The 15,276-nt window shown below is 37.6% G+C and overlaps 1 protein-coding gene and 1 non-coding gene across 3 annotated transcripts in view; both read left to right on the top strand.

The window, feature by feature from the left end:
- Positions 1-15,276, top strand: part of FTO (FTO alpha-ketoglutarate dependent dioxygenase) — a 247,020-nt gene that overhangs the window by 127,219 nt on the left and 104,525 nt on the right. The gene's annotated exons all lie outside the window — the stretch shown is intronic.
- Positions 13,097-13,290, top strand: LOC121077017. Its single transcript, XR_005823867.1, has one exon. It is a non-coding gene; the product is annotated as a U2 spliceosomal RNA (small nuclear RNA).

Here is a 15,276-nt window from a genome sequence, read left to right as displayed (position 1 = left end):
AGTAGTATGGCAAAAACTGTGTAGTACAGAGTTCTTTACAGCTGAGAGCTGGAGCTTTGAAGATCATTGTTATCTGTTGGTCAATACCTTTAAAATAGAAGCATGCTATGAATAGAAGAATGCCATGATGAACCGTAGGTATAGAATGTGTCCCTCACCTGTGTGTGTACATGAGGATGGGACTCTGGGTATGTGATTAGTTTTGAAGCAAAACAGATGACATAGCAATCAGTAACATCTAGTTTAAATGCATGTCACAAAAATACGTTTCATATTTTTATCTGTCAGACTGTAGTACATATTTCTTTGTGCAGTAGATGAGTATCTAGTTTTCTGCTTCATAATGTTTGCTATGAACTTGAACTCCCAATAGCTGACTGGAGTTCAAAGACCAGAGTACTACTGACTTCCAGTACTTTACAAATCCACAGAAGTCCTTTGTCATCCATAGAAATGGCAAAGTGAAAAGGAGTCTGTGCCTCAATAGAAAGATACTTTGTGTGGAGGAAATCACAGACCAGATATGCCTTGAAATAGCTTAAAAACACATAATTTTTGGAGAAGACCAATAATACCAGTTATTAAAGCAGACAGCATAGAATGCGCATTTCTAGAGTCAGGTTGAAGATAACATTTGGATTTGTGGTCCAGCAAAACCTGAGGTTTTCGCAATGTCCCGTGCCTAAAGACTTAGCTTTTTAAAATGTTCATTGGCATGCTCGCTGTCCTCCCACATTTAAAGATAGCATCGCCCGTACAGATATTCTGAGGTAGAATTTAGTTCTTTGTTCCCAGTTTAAGGTTACCTCTGAGAAAAACAACTAATCAATAAACAGTTTAATGGACTATAGCGAATAACTCTATTCTGGGTAGCCAAAATAGGGAACTTTCACAAAATTATCTCAAAAAAAAAAGGAAAACAAAAGAAATAGTTTTGAAAGAATATAGCTATTTTCTTGTTGGCTTAGAGCATTCTAATTCTATATAGAATTAATGAAATTGATTGTGAACTAAAGAATTAATCAAGCACCTTTTAATTACTGTACACGTTTCACTCTGGGGCTAGATAACCTTAAGATGACCTTTCCACATCTGGGGTCAAGCGCTAGTAAAAGTTGTCCTATTCTTAGGCTTCATCTGGGCTGGCGTTTCTGACAGACGTGTAAACAGATGCAAGCATCGTTGCTAATGACAGGTGATTATAAGTGGCATGGGTGCCAAGGTAATTAAACCATGCCTTGACAGGAACATTTGGTGATAATGGTATTGCAGCATTAGAAAAATTGTTGCAACACATTTTTCCCTGCTAGGCTATAGACCTGAATATCATTCATTTGGATTCTTTGGCCATAACACTCCAAATCCGGAGTTTTATTCACTGCTTAAAGTATTCAGCATAGGGAAATGGGCAAAAGCAGCTGGTTGAATAGAGCAGGTACGTATGAGTAGGGTTCTGGTGCTTTGAATTGAAGCATATGGTTCTAAGAAGCCTTTTAGTATATAAATATAGTATAAAAATCCAGCATGGAAGGATTGGAGGTGTATTATCTTCGTGACAAGATAAGGGTTACTGTGCCAGATTTATTAATGACTGAATTATTGTGCTATTCTGTCATATATTTCTTATTGGACATCTTAACTGCTTTTACAGCTGCAAATCGTAGTTTCTAAATCTAGTTAAGCTTTTGTGTGTGAATGTACTTCACAATGAAATACAGATTATTCGCAGAGCAGAAATAAGGGTTGCTTTAGAAATAATTTATTTTAGTTGATATTAGAACTTTTATAGACTTAAGGCAGTGTATTCTCAGATCATCATGGAGCAATTTCGTAGTTGAAGATTACTTAGTATTCCTCGCTCAGGTTTCTTTTGCTGAGAGTGAATAATGCTAAAGTTCCTTATTTATCCTACAGCTCTTGCAGCTCCTTATTTAAAACGAATTGTATAAGAGCTGTGGAAAAAAATGGTTTAATTCCATAAATCAATCTAAACTGATTTCATAAAATGCGAGATGTCTAGTTTAAGGATATTTTTCCATCATTCTGTGTGGAATTCATTATGACCATTGGATGGAAGTAAACTGTCCACACCACTGGCGTTCCTTTGATATTTGTCTCAGCTTTGAAGCTCTGGTGTTTAATATCATTAATCTCAGCTAAAATTCTGGACCTCCATCAATTTTGGGAGCACAACTTAATCCTGCTTATTTATCATTCAGGACACTCAGGATGGAAATAAATCATTTCACTTCTCTGGTTGGTCTGGACATCACTAAAGCAGTACAAGAAGCTGCTTCAAATAGCAGCTTATAGCTTTTATCATAATGCTTGGATACCTAGCAAAGGGTGCTGGGAATCTAGTAACTCCTTTAGTTTAAAGCTGGCACTTAAAAATGAAATTTCAAACGTAGTGAAATTAAATCAATTTTCACATCAATTACGTGAAGAGATTTAATTAAATGATGTGCTAGATACATTGCTTCCACATTATTTAGAAAAGGAGGTAAAATGGAGTTAAACACATCATGATCACAGTGAAATCTTCATTGCCTTCTGTTGCTTTTTCCGCCATCTTCTGGTCCAAGTCTCCCAGGCTTCCACCCACTGTTTCTTCTGATGAACGTGCTAACAAAGTTAAGGTGCTATTAATGCATCTGCAGAATTTTCAGCCTCTGGATTGAGATTCTGGCAAAAAATTGTGTGGTCCAAGGAAGTCAGCTTTGAGTGTACCTGATGAAGTTGACTATGGTGCTGATAACTTTGGCATCCTTGCACATAAAATTTTGACCTGCAGGATCATTTCAGAAGTTTTAAAAAGCTGGGGTGTTTTCCCTTGTTGACAGCATAGGGCATGCAAATTACACTTTCTGTTTTCAGCTAGTAAGTAAAGGAATTGTAGGAAAAAACAAAGGATTTGGATTGCTATAGTTAAGGCAAGTATAATAGAAATAAAATCAGTATCATATTCAGGTCCATCACTAAGTGTATGTGTTTATACATAAGATACTCTATATAATTTTTGCAAGGGTTTTAATGTTATGTGCAGGTAACCTTGTAGCTGCCAGTTTATTTCTGATGTTGCCTGCTAGTCCCTGAAGCAGATAAACTGGATTTTTTTTTGATCTTCCATTTGCTAGACTTTCGTTATATTGTGGTTACAGTCACAATGTCAGCACATAAAATGTTAAACATCACTGCTCTGAAAGAAGCTTCCATTGTCTTCTACTTTTGGTGCCTGGGGATTCCTTCTAGTCTTGCAGTGGTGGTTCTGTCAGTGTAATATGTCATGAAGCATTTCTCAGTAATGACAGACATTGAATATGAGTGACAGGAACTCTGACCGAGTGAAATGGGTTCAATTACCAGAGATGTAGGGTTACCTGAGATAAAACCAAATGGTCCAATTGTGCTTGGGTTTGACCCTTTGACTCCCAGCTACCCGGCAGCAAAGACAAATGGCTGATTAACCATCCTCTAACCCTCCTTTTCTGTGATAAACTTGTTTGGATTTCCTTGTCTGAATAAAAATCTAAGCGTGGCATGTTTCTAAAAGGAAATATGATAGGAAAACAATGGGTACTGGTGCTAGTCATTTTCTTCCCTTACTGACACAAACCAGAAAGCTGTCATTCTATCTTGGAATGTATCTAGGACATAGTGTCCAGAAATCAATACAAGATAAATGATTGCTCTCTCAACCTCACCTTTCTTCTGCTGCCGCGGTTACGTCGCTCCTGTTCACCTGCAGCCAACCTGACGCCAGAATAAATGAGGGAACCTGCCGTGAAAAGTATCTTCTTAAGGGTTTTTGTGTGAAGGGGTTTTATTGGTTGCATTTTTGGTTGGTTCCTTTTTGGCGTAGGTTTTTTTTGCTGGTGGTGGGAGGGTAGACAGGGGGGTTGCTAGTCAGCACTGAGTGCCGCTTTACACTTGTTCTAGTCCAGTGCCTACAGCTCCCAGATAGAGTTATAGCAAGCTCCCTAATTAAACTGTCGCTGTCTGCCCTCACTTGACTGCCTTTACAAAGTCATTTAACTAACAGACATTCCTGACTATTAAAGCTAGGAGCAGTGTGTCTCCAGTGCTGGAGATAAAATGAATGAAATTTGTTAATCTCCACTGACACTTGATCCTAGATGTTGAACTAATGCTGTTGCACCTGAACTTTTTCTTTATTGTAATTACTTCTCATGTTATTATTTCATATAATAAATTGGAGGAAAATTTCAACAGGTATTAAATTATACGAGTTGATTTATGGATGCTGAGTGAATATGACATTCATCTTGTGCATTCTTCAAAAGCACATTTCAGTGGATGTTCAGGGCTGGATTCGAGGATTGTGCTAATAGAATACTGTAGTAGGATGATGCATTTCCCTCGTCTGAGGGATGGCGTTAATAATGGCGTTATTATTAATAATAATAATGTAATATTAATAATAGTAATATTAATAATAGTAATTAATAATTTAATTAATAATTAAATAATGGCATTTTTAAATCTAAGCCCTTTTAGTAAGGAAGCAAAAAATTGACTTTGTGATTTTATTCATTGTTAATTTAAACAAATATTTTTGAATGAAGATTTAATGCATTTTAAAATAACACATTCTAAGAATTGTATGCAATTGATAAAATTAGCCAAAATTGCGGAGTGGAATTGAGCTCTGTTTGAAGGAACAAACAGGAAAAAAAAAAGTCCCATATTTTCTGTCTACCGAAGTACATATAAACAGCAGTCATTTCACTTCCCTCTCTTGTTTCTGCACAACTTTGCAGACAGATCTGTAAGGGTACTTACCTCGCATCATGGTGAGGTTACACACAGAGCTGTTGTTTTGAGTACAAGGAGCTATGTACACTTAATGCAATGGTAACACAAGTTTCTGCACCACCTTCTGTGGCATATGTTAGGCTTGTACTTCCAATGCTGTGAAGTTTCTGTGCCGTGTTAGTGTTTAATGTCTGAAAGTGAACAGCAAGCTGAAAAAAACCTTTCTCTTCAGAAAAATCTGTTCTTTAGGAGCTCTTGGATACTTGTCATATGATTCATTGAGAAGTTTGTCCTTAACAGGTGATGGTTTATACTGCATTTGATTCATAGTGAACTGGAAAAGTTCCTCACCATTTTCATTGCTAGGTTTTGGTCCTTGTTTCCAGATCAGTGAGAGGTAAGTTTTGAATATTTCTGACTTTTCTGTTTAGTTTAGTGCACTAATAAAGCTCATTGCTCCTAGGAGCTGTATTTCAGCATCATTTTTCTTGCACAGTAGGAAAGGAAGATGGTTTCCTAGAGTACCTAAATTCTCTCGTCCACCCTAGAGATACTTTGACTTCTTATGCTAAAAGCAAATAACAATCCCCCTAGAGCCTGTCACTGTTACAGTTTTGTGAAGTTTGTTATATAAGGAAGTTATGCAGGTAGTTTGAAGGGACAAATTTACTTGAACCTTTCTTGTTTGTCTTGACTAAAACTCGAGTCTTCTGCAGACATCACTTGTGTGTATTGATGCTTTAGGTGCACTGTAACTCAGACTGCTAGACCTCCTAGGTCTCTGACTTTATTTTGGAGGTGAGGTTGGGGTTGAGGGGTGTTTGAGTCTTATTGTGCGTGTTGCAAAGCTGTTTCTAGAGATGCTGAATGTTTGCAACTCTGAAGTCAGTGTTCCTGTAAGTGGCAGGAGCAGCAGGCAACCTGTAATTATTCTGCATAAGTGGCCAAACATTGACCACATGAGTTGTTACTGAAATGGCAGTGCTTGTACATCACTTTGCCATTTCTAACTGATGAGTATCTCTCTTTTCTGCTATGTCCAATTCTTCTGTGTCTGACAGGCACTTGACCCTTTCATCACAGGTGAAACACTTCTCAGGAATCCGCCTTCTTTCTACATAAGAAGTAATATACATTGAAAATGCAATGGTCTGATGTATCAGATGCCAGTAGTCTTTGAGGTGTCCAGCAGAGATACAGCTTTGTGAAAATAAATGCTGGTTATACTTCTTAACCGTGGTTTTACACCTTACTAAGTCTTCCTAAATGTCTTCTTGTATCTGCTGGATGAAACAGTAAAGCAGTTAATCTTTAATCCTGGAAGTAGTGGATAACCATGAATTACCTGATTCACATCTTTTCTGTATGACTGGTAGTGTACCTGTGCAGCTAATGTTACTTTAGGAAAGTGTTCATTGTTCACAAATATCATTCCTACAGCATATAAATAGAGTTTTAGGGAACTTCTGATTGTTAGGTGTTATCTGTCCTCTGTTTTTAGAGTTTGTCCTTTACAGCTAACAACAGCCAACAAAAATCATGTCAGTTTTCTTAAAAGAGGGTTTTGGTGATACGGGATTGGATTTCGTGAAATAGGATTGCTCATGATCTTTCCATTCATCCCAGAATGGGCTTGGATATGGTTCTTCTGCTTGCTGTATTTTTACAAGAGAGATTAATACTGAACTTCAGAGTGGCTCAGCAAAAAGATACGTGCCTGTCTACACAGCATTCAGAAGGAGACCTACATCTTTGTGAAGATTTCAGAATCTTTCACCTTGTAAAAATAGTCTATTAATTCCTCACACCTTCTGATGTCTATGAATTTACATCCCCAGCACAACTTTTGTGTTGTCATTGTCCCCACTGCAGCAGCAGTCTTCCAGTTGAATTAAAATGGGATATGGATCTGCAAAAGTATAGGCCACTAAGTTTGATGGAGAGTATTCAGAAATGTGTACTGCTTATTCGAAGAAGTACTCTCCGTTTGTTTTGCGTAGTTCATGTGAAGTCTGCCTTGTGTAGAATTTACTGTTTTAAGCAGACATTGTAGCTGGATCCTTAGGGCTATTTACAGAAATTAAATAACCTACAAATTAGAACTTGCAGCACCAAAATCTTGGACATCAATGGCAACAGACAGAGACAGACAAAGAGGAAAAAAAAAGTATGTATCCATATTGCCAATATGGATAATTGCCAATATAGAAATTACCAATACTTAGCAACAAGTATATGCAAGAATTAATAAATGTTTCTACTACTTGTACATAAGCCTTGACAACCATTCTGTGACTTGATGGTTCTGCAAAGCACCAGGTGCTAACCTGTGTCTCAGTAGGCAGGTTGCATCCTAGTTTATAGGCTTCAAAGCTGAAGATGAAAATGTAAGAATGAGACTTAGTTTTGTGCTAAAATAGGAGGATCGTTACTTTCAATCAAGTTCAGTTTTCTAAATTTAGCTGAATTTTTCTGTCTGAGGTATTGATGAAAATTGTCTTCTGTTCTTAAGAATTCTCCTGAATATTATATTAAAAGATAATAAATGTAATCCTGAGCTTAAATGTGATTGACTATAGTCATTTCTATCATTCTTCTTTTGTATAAAGTGCTGGAAAGGGAAAAAATGCAGAACAAAGCTGTGTGCAAATTATTATATTTGAGTTCTGTCCTGTCAATAAGGTTGACTAATCTGGAACTATTTCAGGAGATACTTTTGCTCATAGTCATGAAGCATTAAGATTTATTGTTTGTGGCATGTCCTTGCTGCTCAAGTGGTACACAGCCAGTTTTTGCAGGCGTAGTTTTGTTCCCAATGAAGTCGGTTGCAAAAATCCTTTGGCTTTTGTAGATGGTCCATCATGTAAAAGTTTAAACGTGACAGGGAAAGAATAAGATTGAAGGAGTAGTAAACTGGTGGGGGAGATACCTGTTTTAATACAAGTATCATTTTTATATCAAATGTGTATTTAAGAAGGATACAAATCTAAAAATTACATGTGACTGGTAGGTAGAACTACCTAACTTTATTGAGAAATAAGATACCTTGGTGACTTAGAGTAACTCAAAATATTGTAACTGTTGGAAGCTGTTCTGGAAATGATGTTAGCTAAAACTTCCTGAATATCAATGCATACCTACTATTTCTAGGAGGTAGCGATATGTTTGCATATCATAAACTTTTGTGAAAGTATGCAGTCCATCTTGTGGGAGCTAATTGGCATAATGTTGATATTACTGTTCTGTGAATCAATAGCAAATAACCTCTACATTTCCTTAGCACTTCTAGTGAGAGTGACGTTTCATTTCACGGACTCTAAAGAAGCCCTGCAGTCCTAGGAAAATTCTGTGCTTTATCAGCACTTGGGTAAAGTTGAATTCATTTCATTAAGGGGCTGCTGTAAATGCTGTGAGCGTAGCCCTCAGCCTCGGCTAGGATGGGGGAGTTTTGCCCTCGCAGGCACTTTGGTGGTCGTCAGCCTGCAGGCTGGAGCAGTTCTCCTCTGACGGGTCTGTGGGTATCCGTAAAGGCATGCAATTCTGCTAATTCTCATTTCAAAATAATGCTGTTGCTTTAAATCTGCACTTCTCGCATTTCATCTGTGTAAATAAAGCTCCTCCTGCAAGGCAGCCAGGAAAACATATGATACCATTTGCGATTGCAGAATGTGGCATGCTGTTCTTCTGTAATTATAATGGCCTGAGCAGTGTGGGGTTGGTTAGCCTTCCTTAACAATCATTAATCTGTCGAGTCTTAGTTCCAGTGGCCCATCTTGGAGAACAGCAGTCCTTGGCGTGAGGCACCTTGGGCTGTGAGGTTGTTTTGAGCGAGGGATAGCCTTGTTTGTTACATGCTGCTGCTCGCCAGTCCCCAGGGAGCCCGGGAAGAGGTTTTTTCCTTGTCTTGATAGCTGCTTGCCCTCTCCCTCCCTCTCTAGCTTGTCCCTTTATTTCTCCTTGTTGTGAAAGTTTCTTTCTGTGTGACTGGGAGTCTGTTTAGCAGACCATATTGCAAGTGAAGGTGCATCGTTTGTTGCCTGATTTTGGCAACGCTGGGCAGTCAGCTGGGATGTAATTAAGACTCTGAGAACAGGCTGTCTTCTCCACAGGAAGGGCATGTTAGATGTTGCTGGGATTTGGGGCTGTCAGTTTGGCCAAGGCTGGAAACTGAGAGCTAGGGACAGTGATCTTTTCTTTCATTTATAATCCCTTTATGTACAGTGTATGCACTTGGCAAAGTTTACATATAACCTAGTGGCTGGAGCTTACAAGCCAGTGCGGCTGAATTAGCATATGTTACATGTATATTTTAGTAATATTTTAAAGCAAGTGCAAATTTCCAAAGTGAATTATGCATGTATGACAGAAATAGGGTTGTGTTGCATTGGGTGTCAAATCCCACAACTTTTTGTCAAGACCATGGATTTTACATTAAAAAGGCAGAGAGACTAAACGAGGTAAAACAGTTTTAATTTTTAACAGTTTGGTCCAGCCCAAGGAACTGCTCTCTGACAGTTATAACTGACATTTGAATAATTGGATTAATTCAGAGAGGGGCAAATCCTGTATTGATGGCTGTGCTTGCTCTATATGTTTTTTAACTTAGGGATGGAGCCAAGTGGTTCAATTATTTAAAGGGTGCATCGTGTAACATAAAATACTGCGGTTTGGAAACTTTGGTCTAAATTGAAGGAGGAAAAATATTTGCGTTATTTCATTCTTTACATTTAAAGGCTTAAGAAAAAAATCACACATTTTATTGTTTTGTTCTTTTTAAGCCAATGTAAAGAAAACTGAGATGGAAATTTTCATTTGTGCCCCAAAGCATCAGCAATGGAGATGAGCACAGTTTAGTCAACTAGATTCCAGCCTTTTTTTTTTCTTTACAGACGTGTAAACCCTCAGTAATAATCACATTACTCTGCAATTGCAGAATATTCAATTAATGCTATCACATGAAGTATCTCTTCGAGTTTTATTAGACCACTATTAAACTCTTCTTTTATTTACACTTTTGGTCTTTCCATGAGAAAATTAATATTTAAAAAAGCAAATGGTTTTACTGTGCTGCAGACCAAGGATAGGAAGGCTCACTGTTGTCAGAGGCAGTTGAGAACACTGGCTTGGTTCTGGCTGTTTACCCAGCAGGACGTTAATAGTATTAACACTCGAGAAAAAAGTGTTGATTCACAGCTTATGATATTAACACCCTGTAAGTGAAGTATGAAACATGCCTATGAAATGCCACGTGCATATAGAGATGCGTGTGTGAGTTAAGACAAGCTGAAGTGCTTTGTAGAATTATTTTTAAACTGTTACCTTGGTTTCTATTACTTCACTGAAATATTTTTATTTTGCAAAACAAACCAATTACATCTTTCCTAAGCGTTCTTATCTGCCATACTGGATTTACATGTGACATTATCAAAAATTCTTCTGACATAATTTAGTTTCCAAAAAGAAAGTCTGTTGCATACGATGCTGCCACTGTAGATTGCAAGGAAGCATACTCTTTAAGTTAATTTTGTACATTGCAGTCCTGAAGAGTTCCTGTACATTCCTGAATGCTTTATCATTTGCTTGCAAACAAGGCAGTCCAGCTTTCTTGTATCCAGACTTGCAGTCCTCAGGGAATTCTCAAAGCCTTTTAAAATTATAGGATTTTTTAGTGTTTTTTTTTCTTTTTTCTGGGGCAGTCTAAGTAAGTCCCAGGAGTGAAGTTGCCATCTGTCCTCTATATTAAAAGAATCTTCTATATTATATACCTGATGGTCTTGTCCCAGAGATAAATGTTGATAATTAAAAGGACAGCATTTGTCTTTTTTTTTTTTTTTCTGAATAAAAATTACAACCTTGTGAGCTATTTTAGGTTCTTTAAACTCATGTTTTCTTGCCTGATACATTTTTTTTTCCATATCAAAGTTTTTGTAACTATTGGCAAGTATATTGAATAGTTTCATAACTTAAGCATGTGCATGTGTAATTTAAGGAAGGCTTCAGCAAGGCTGAAAACATTCTGTAGAATAACAGATAAATTATTATAAAGAAGTCTTTCTTGTGGTAGAGAGGAGGGAAGGCAGCAGGTCAAGAAGGAGAGATTTTGTTGAGCCAGACACCTGTTTTGGGATTATTTCCTCCATAAAAATTGCAAGTTAGGGACTCTGCCTTCCTTCCCCCTTCAGGAAAGCAGCCTATTTCTTTGTACAAACTTCCTTCCACAGTACATATTTGCTTAGGAACAATTCTGCATCTTTACACCTTGGCTGCAGCTCATTAGTGCCCAGAGTTGCTCCCAGTGGTCCTCTGTTCAGCGACTATCAGTGCATGTGCGTCATGAATACAAAGTACCTGCACTCCGAACACCACGTTCGTGCAAGTCAAGAATAATTTGTAAGTAGCATGTATGCTTGTGGTTTCAATACTGTCTCTGTTCGTTGTTTTAATACAATAATGTGAAGAAGAACGTGTCTGTCAGTAAGAACAATGAAGGGGGAAAAAATGGGTGTTGAAGTGTAGCTATAAAACTCCCTTGTGCTGCTCTCCTTCCCCATGGCAAGCAGCACTATGCCAGCTCAGACCAAAGATCTTCCCAGCTCAGTGTTGGGCAGGGATGGACAACAGCAGGTACCAAAAGAAGAAAATGAGCATAAGAGAAGCATATAGTGATTCTCTCTCTGGGTATTGATCCAGCTTCAGTGACTGGGGGCTAATTTGTGCTGCAAAGATTATATTTTTGCATTTAATGGTTCTGCACAGGTATTTTTCTCAGTGAAACTGCACAATCATTTTTGACTTGTGCTGGCTTTTAATACTTACAAAAGATTCTGTATTTAAAAAAAAATCTATTTCCTTTTGCTCATTTGTTTCTTATGTTAGGAAATAGTGAAAAGTAATTCCCTTAGTAAGTTTTTTCATTCAGTCATGATTTTATCAAGTTCCATTGTGTCTCCTTACTGTGATAACTTTTTTATGCTAAGCAGTCCTACTGTATTTAATCATTCTTCAGAAGAAGCCCTTTCCTTATCTTTGATCATGCTGTTTGATCTTCTTTCTGCCTTTCTTAATTCCAGTATATCTGCCTTGAGGATGGAAACCAAAACTGTGTAGTTCTTCATGCTTTGGCATCTAACCTTTAGAAAAACATCACTGTGTTCATATAAATCAGTTTGTTTTACTTCCTCAGTTGAATGTTTTTTTGTTTCTACTTTGGTTATAACAACCTGTGTATTTTTTGTGAAGTGAAATGTAGGAATTGCCATAAATGTTTTCTAGTAATAAGTATTTTCCAATTAAGTAGATGTCTAGCATCTCCAGACGTAAAATTTTATCTTCATTTAGTTGTGTACATCATTGAATGTAGAAGGTAGAACTGAAGTCAGATCAGCGTTTATTTAACTGCCATGGGAAGAGAAGGAAGATATTCATGGTCTCTGCTAGGCAGAGTTCTGGTGTCATGGGATCAGTGCATATGCAAAGGAACTCCAAGTATCTTTTCTAAACTGAGGTTGTATTTTGTCTGGACTACCACAGAAAACTTGTGGAGAAGTTAATTTTTAGAGCTGTGTCAGCAAGACTTCTCCTTATATATAGGCCACTGAAGAGGTATATAGACCTTTGTGTTAATATTTAGAAAGCTTCTTTGCGTACAGTGACGTAATTTCATTTTAGTGCCAGACTATCAGAAATCAATAGTTCCATAATGACTGGAAAACTTCTCTCCTGTGAACATATTTCTGTCACCAAGCCAGCCTATTGTTAAGCTAGCAGCTATTATTAAGTATTAGCAACTGAAGATTGCCTTTTGGTACATTTCTTTGCTTTTCTGGGAGGATGAAATATTAAAAATGTTAATGATTTACAAGTCTTACGAGGAGCGGCTGAGGGAGCTGGGATTGTTCAGCCTGGAGAAGAGGAGGCTCAGGGGCGACCTTATCGCTCTCTACAGGTACCTTAAAGGAGGCTGTAGCGAGGTGGGGATTGGTCTATTCTCCCACGTGCCTGGTGACAGGACGAGGGGGAGTGGGCTAAAGTTGCGCCAGGGGAGGTTTAGGTTGGATATTAGGAAAAACTTCTTTACCGAAAGGGTTACTAGGCATTGGAATGGGCTGCCCAGGGAAGTGGTTGAGTCACCATCCCTGGAGGTCTTCAAGAGATGTTTAGATTTAGAGCTTAGTGATACAGTTTAGTGAAGGACTTGTTAGTGTTAGGTCAGAGGTTGGACTTGGTGATCTTGGAGGTCTCTTCCAACCTAGACGATTCTGTGATTCTGTGTGATTTGTAAGGTGTGGAAGTGTACTAATGCTCATAGGTGCTTTGTCTAATTGCTTCTTGGCCTTTTGGCTAAGATCAAGTGTAGTATCAGTTCTTAGCAGTTTCATATCTGATACGTCATCAATGAGAGGATTTCACATTAAATGGATTCTGTGGTTGCCTTATGTGGTCAGTTACTAAATTTTAAGTTAATCACTTCATGAAAATGATTATATGAAGACAAAATATTTTACATGGTCCTTAATGGCACAGTAAGAGTCAAATGTATGCTGTATATAGATACACTATTCAAAAGGAAAGTGACTGACACACACTATGTTGAATGATCCCATATCCCTGTGCCACCTGACAAAGAATGCATCACATCGCACGTGCCAGCCCACACCTTCCTCGTGTAGATAAGGCAGAAAGAAGAAAACTGACTTAGTGAAATTACGGAGGAAGTTGCTGCTGGGCAGCCTAACTCCAGTTGAATGTTGGACAGGACACAGGGTCTGTAAAAGAACGTTCCATGGGATTTTTGAAGGCTTTTGGATATGGTGTGGTTTTGTTTTTTTGTTAGGCCAGATCTTCGGTCATTTGGGGCACCATACATGAAGGCTAAGGTTAGTCTGGTATATGCCATTTAGTAGAAGTGACTTAAAATTTCTCTGCATGATTGCTATGACTTTAAGACCCAAATACTACTCCCAGCATGTTTTTATTTCAGAGTTGATTGTTTGCATTATTCCTTCTCTAGGCTAAGGAGGGACAAAGAACTACTTAAATTTCATTCATTCCAGTTAGTAGTTTTCAGTTGTATGTGTGTGTGCCCTCTGGTGGTACAGCAAAGCTATAAATCCTGAGATAATGCTGGCTCAGTGGTACCCTGTCACTTTTTTCAGGTCATCTCAAAGTCTTGATGATACCCTTGATGGAAATTATGATAGAAAAGGTAAGCATCTTCATGCTGCGTTATTTAGGGTTGTTTGTATATCCATCTTAAGCACCTTTCCTTCAGTTCAGTAATGTCTACATTAATGTTTAGAAGCCCTGCTAGACCCCCAGGTTTGAGATTGATTTTGGATATTCTACAGTGGTTTTGCAGTTTACATGCTGGCTCCCAGGATGGAAAATCCATCAGTAACAGACTTGCATTTCTCTTTGCCTGAATTTGTTTTTTTCTATACCCATCTTCTTCCTCTACTGCTAAGGACGGGAGTCGAGGCTTGAAAAAGGATCTATTAATAATTGAACTGATTCTCAGAGGTGTCAGAATGAAGAGTACTTCAAGATCAAGTCTTAATTTTGTGTGGATTTACCTGGAACTAAAAATATTGAGGTCACATTCTTCCTGAAGTATGAAAGTGTAGGAGGGAAATAAACCAATTACACATGGAAAGTAAAAAGAGACCATATGTAAAGTTTAAAAGCCACTGGAAAAAAAAGTATGTAGAGTATGTATATGTGTCTGTGTGTATATATATATAAAAACAGAAAAATATTATTCAATAGAAAGATGTCTATGTATTTTAGAAGATATTGCTAGCAGTTGTATGAAAATATGAATTCAAATACAGGATACAACTACAGAATACAGTGTAACACACCTTATAATTGCTTTGGAGGTTCATTTTCAGATTGCTGACTAGCAATTTTGGCTGTGGTGAGTTTGCCACTGACACATGTACAAGAGGCATATGTTAGATAGTGATAAGTGGTTCACTTCAAATATCATTCTTTAGCTTCTTAAGAGCTCCTTGGTCAACTACTGATACCATGTTGTTAGTCTGTGTATGGTAATAATCCCTCATGATGAATGATCTTCCAGAGTGCATACAGAATTCGTAGTCTTTCTTTAAATCATCCTTTGCAGGCTTTCCTTTACACAAGATGCATAACAGAATGGGGAGTCGTTTGTGATTATAGAAAACTTTATCAAAAACTCCTGTTCCCCAATAGTTACTAATGCACTAGGCTTTGTTACCTGAACATTTTTCATTCATTAATATTGATTACTGAAGAAGGTTTCATCCCTGTTAATAGGGGACACGTTTTAAATTTTGGATCATTAATGTTTAACTAGGTTTTAATTGTTAAATGTTACAAATTTATGCAGGTAAAGATTCAATTTCTTCAATTAATTTACATTTACACATTCAAAGATGTTTCACTAAGGCTATTCTCATAAAACTTTAAGGGTCCCAGAAGGATCTCTGTTTTTTTAATTCTTTTCATTTTATCCCTGCT

The sequence above is a fragment of the Cygnus olor genome, chromosome 12 (assembly GCF_009769625.2).
Source record: "Cygnus olor isolate bCygOlo1 chromosome 12, bCygOlo1.pri.v2, whole genome shotgun sequence".
NCBI classification, from domain to species: Eukaryota; Metazoa; Chordata; class Aves; order Anseriformes; family Anatidae; genus Cygnus; species Cygnus olor.
Note: the sequence above shows the minus strand (reverse complement) of the source record. Positions and strands in the feature narration are given on the sequence as shown.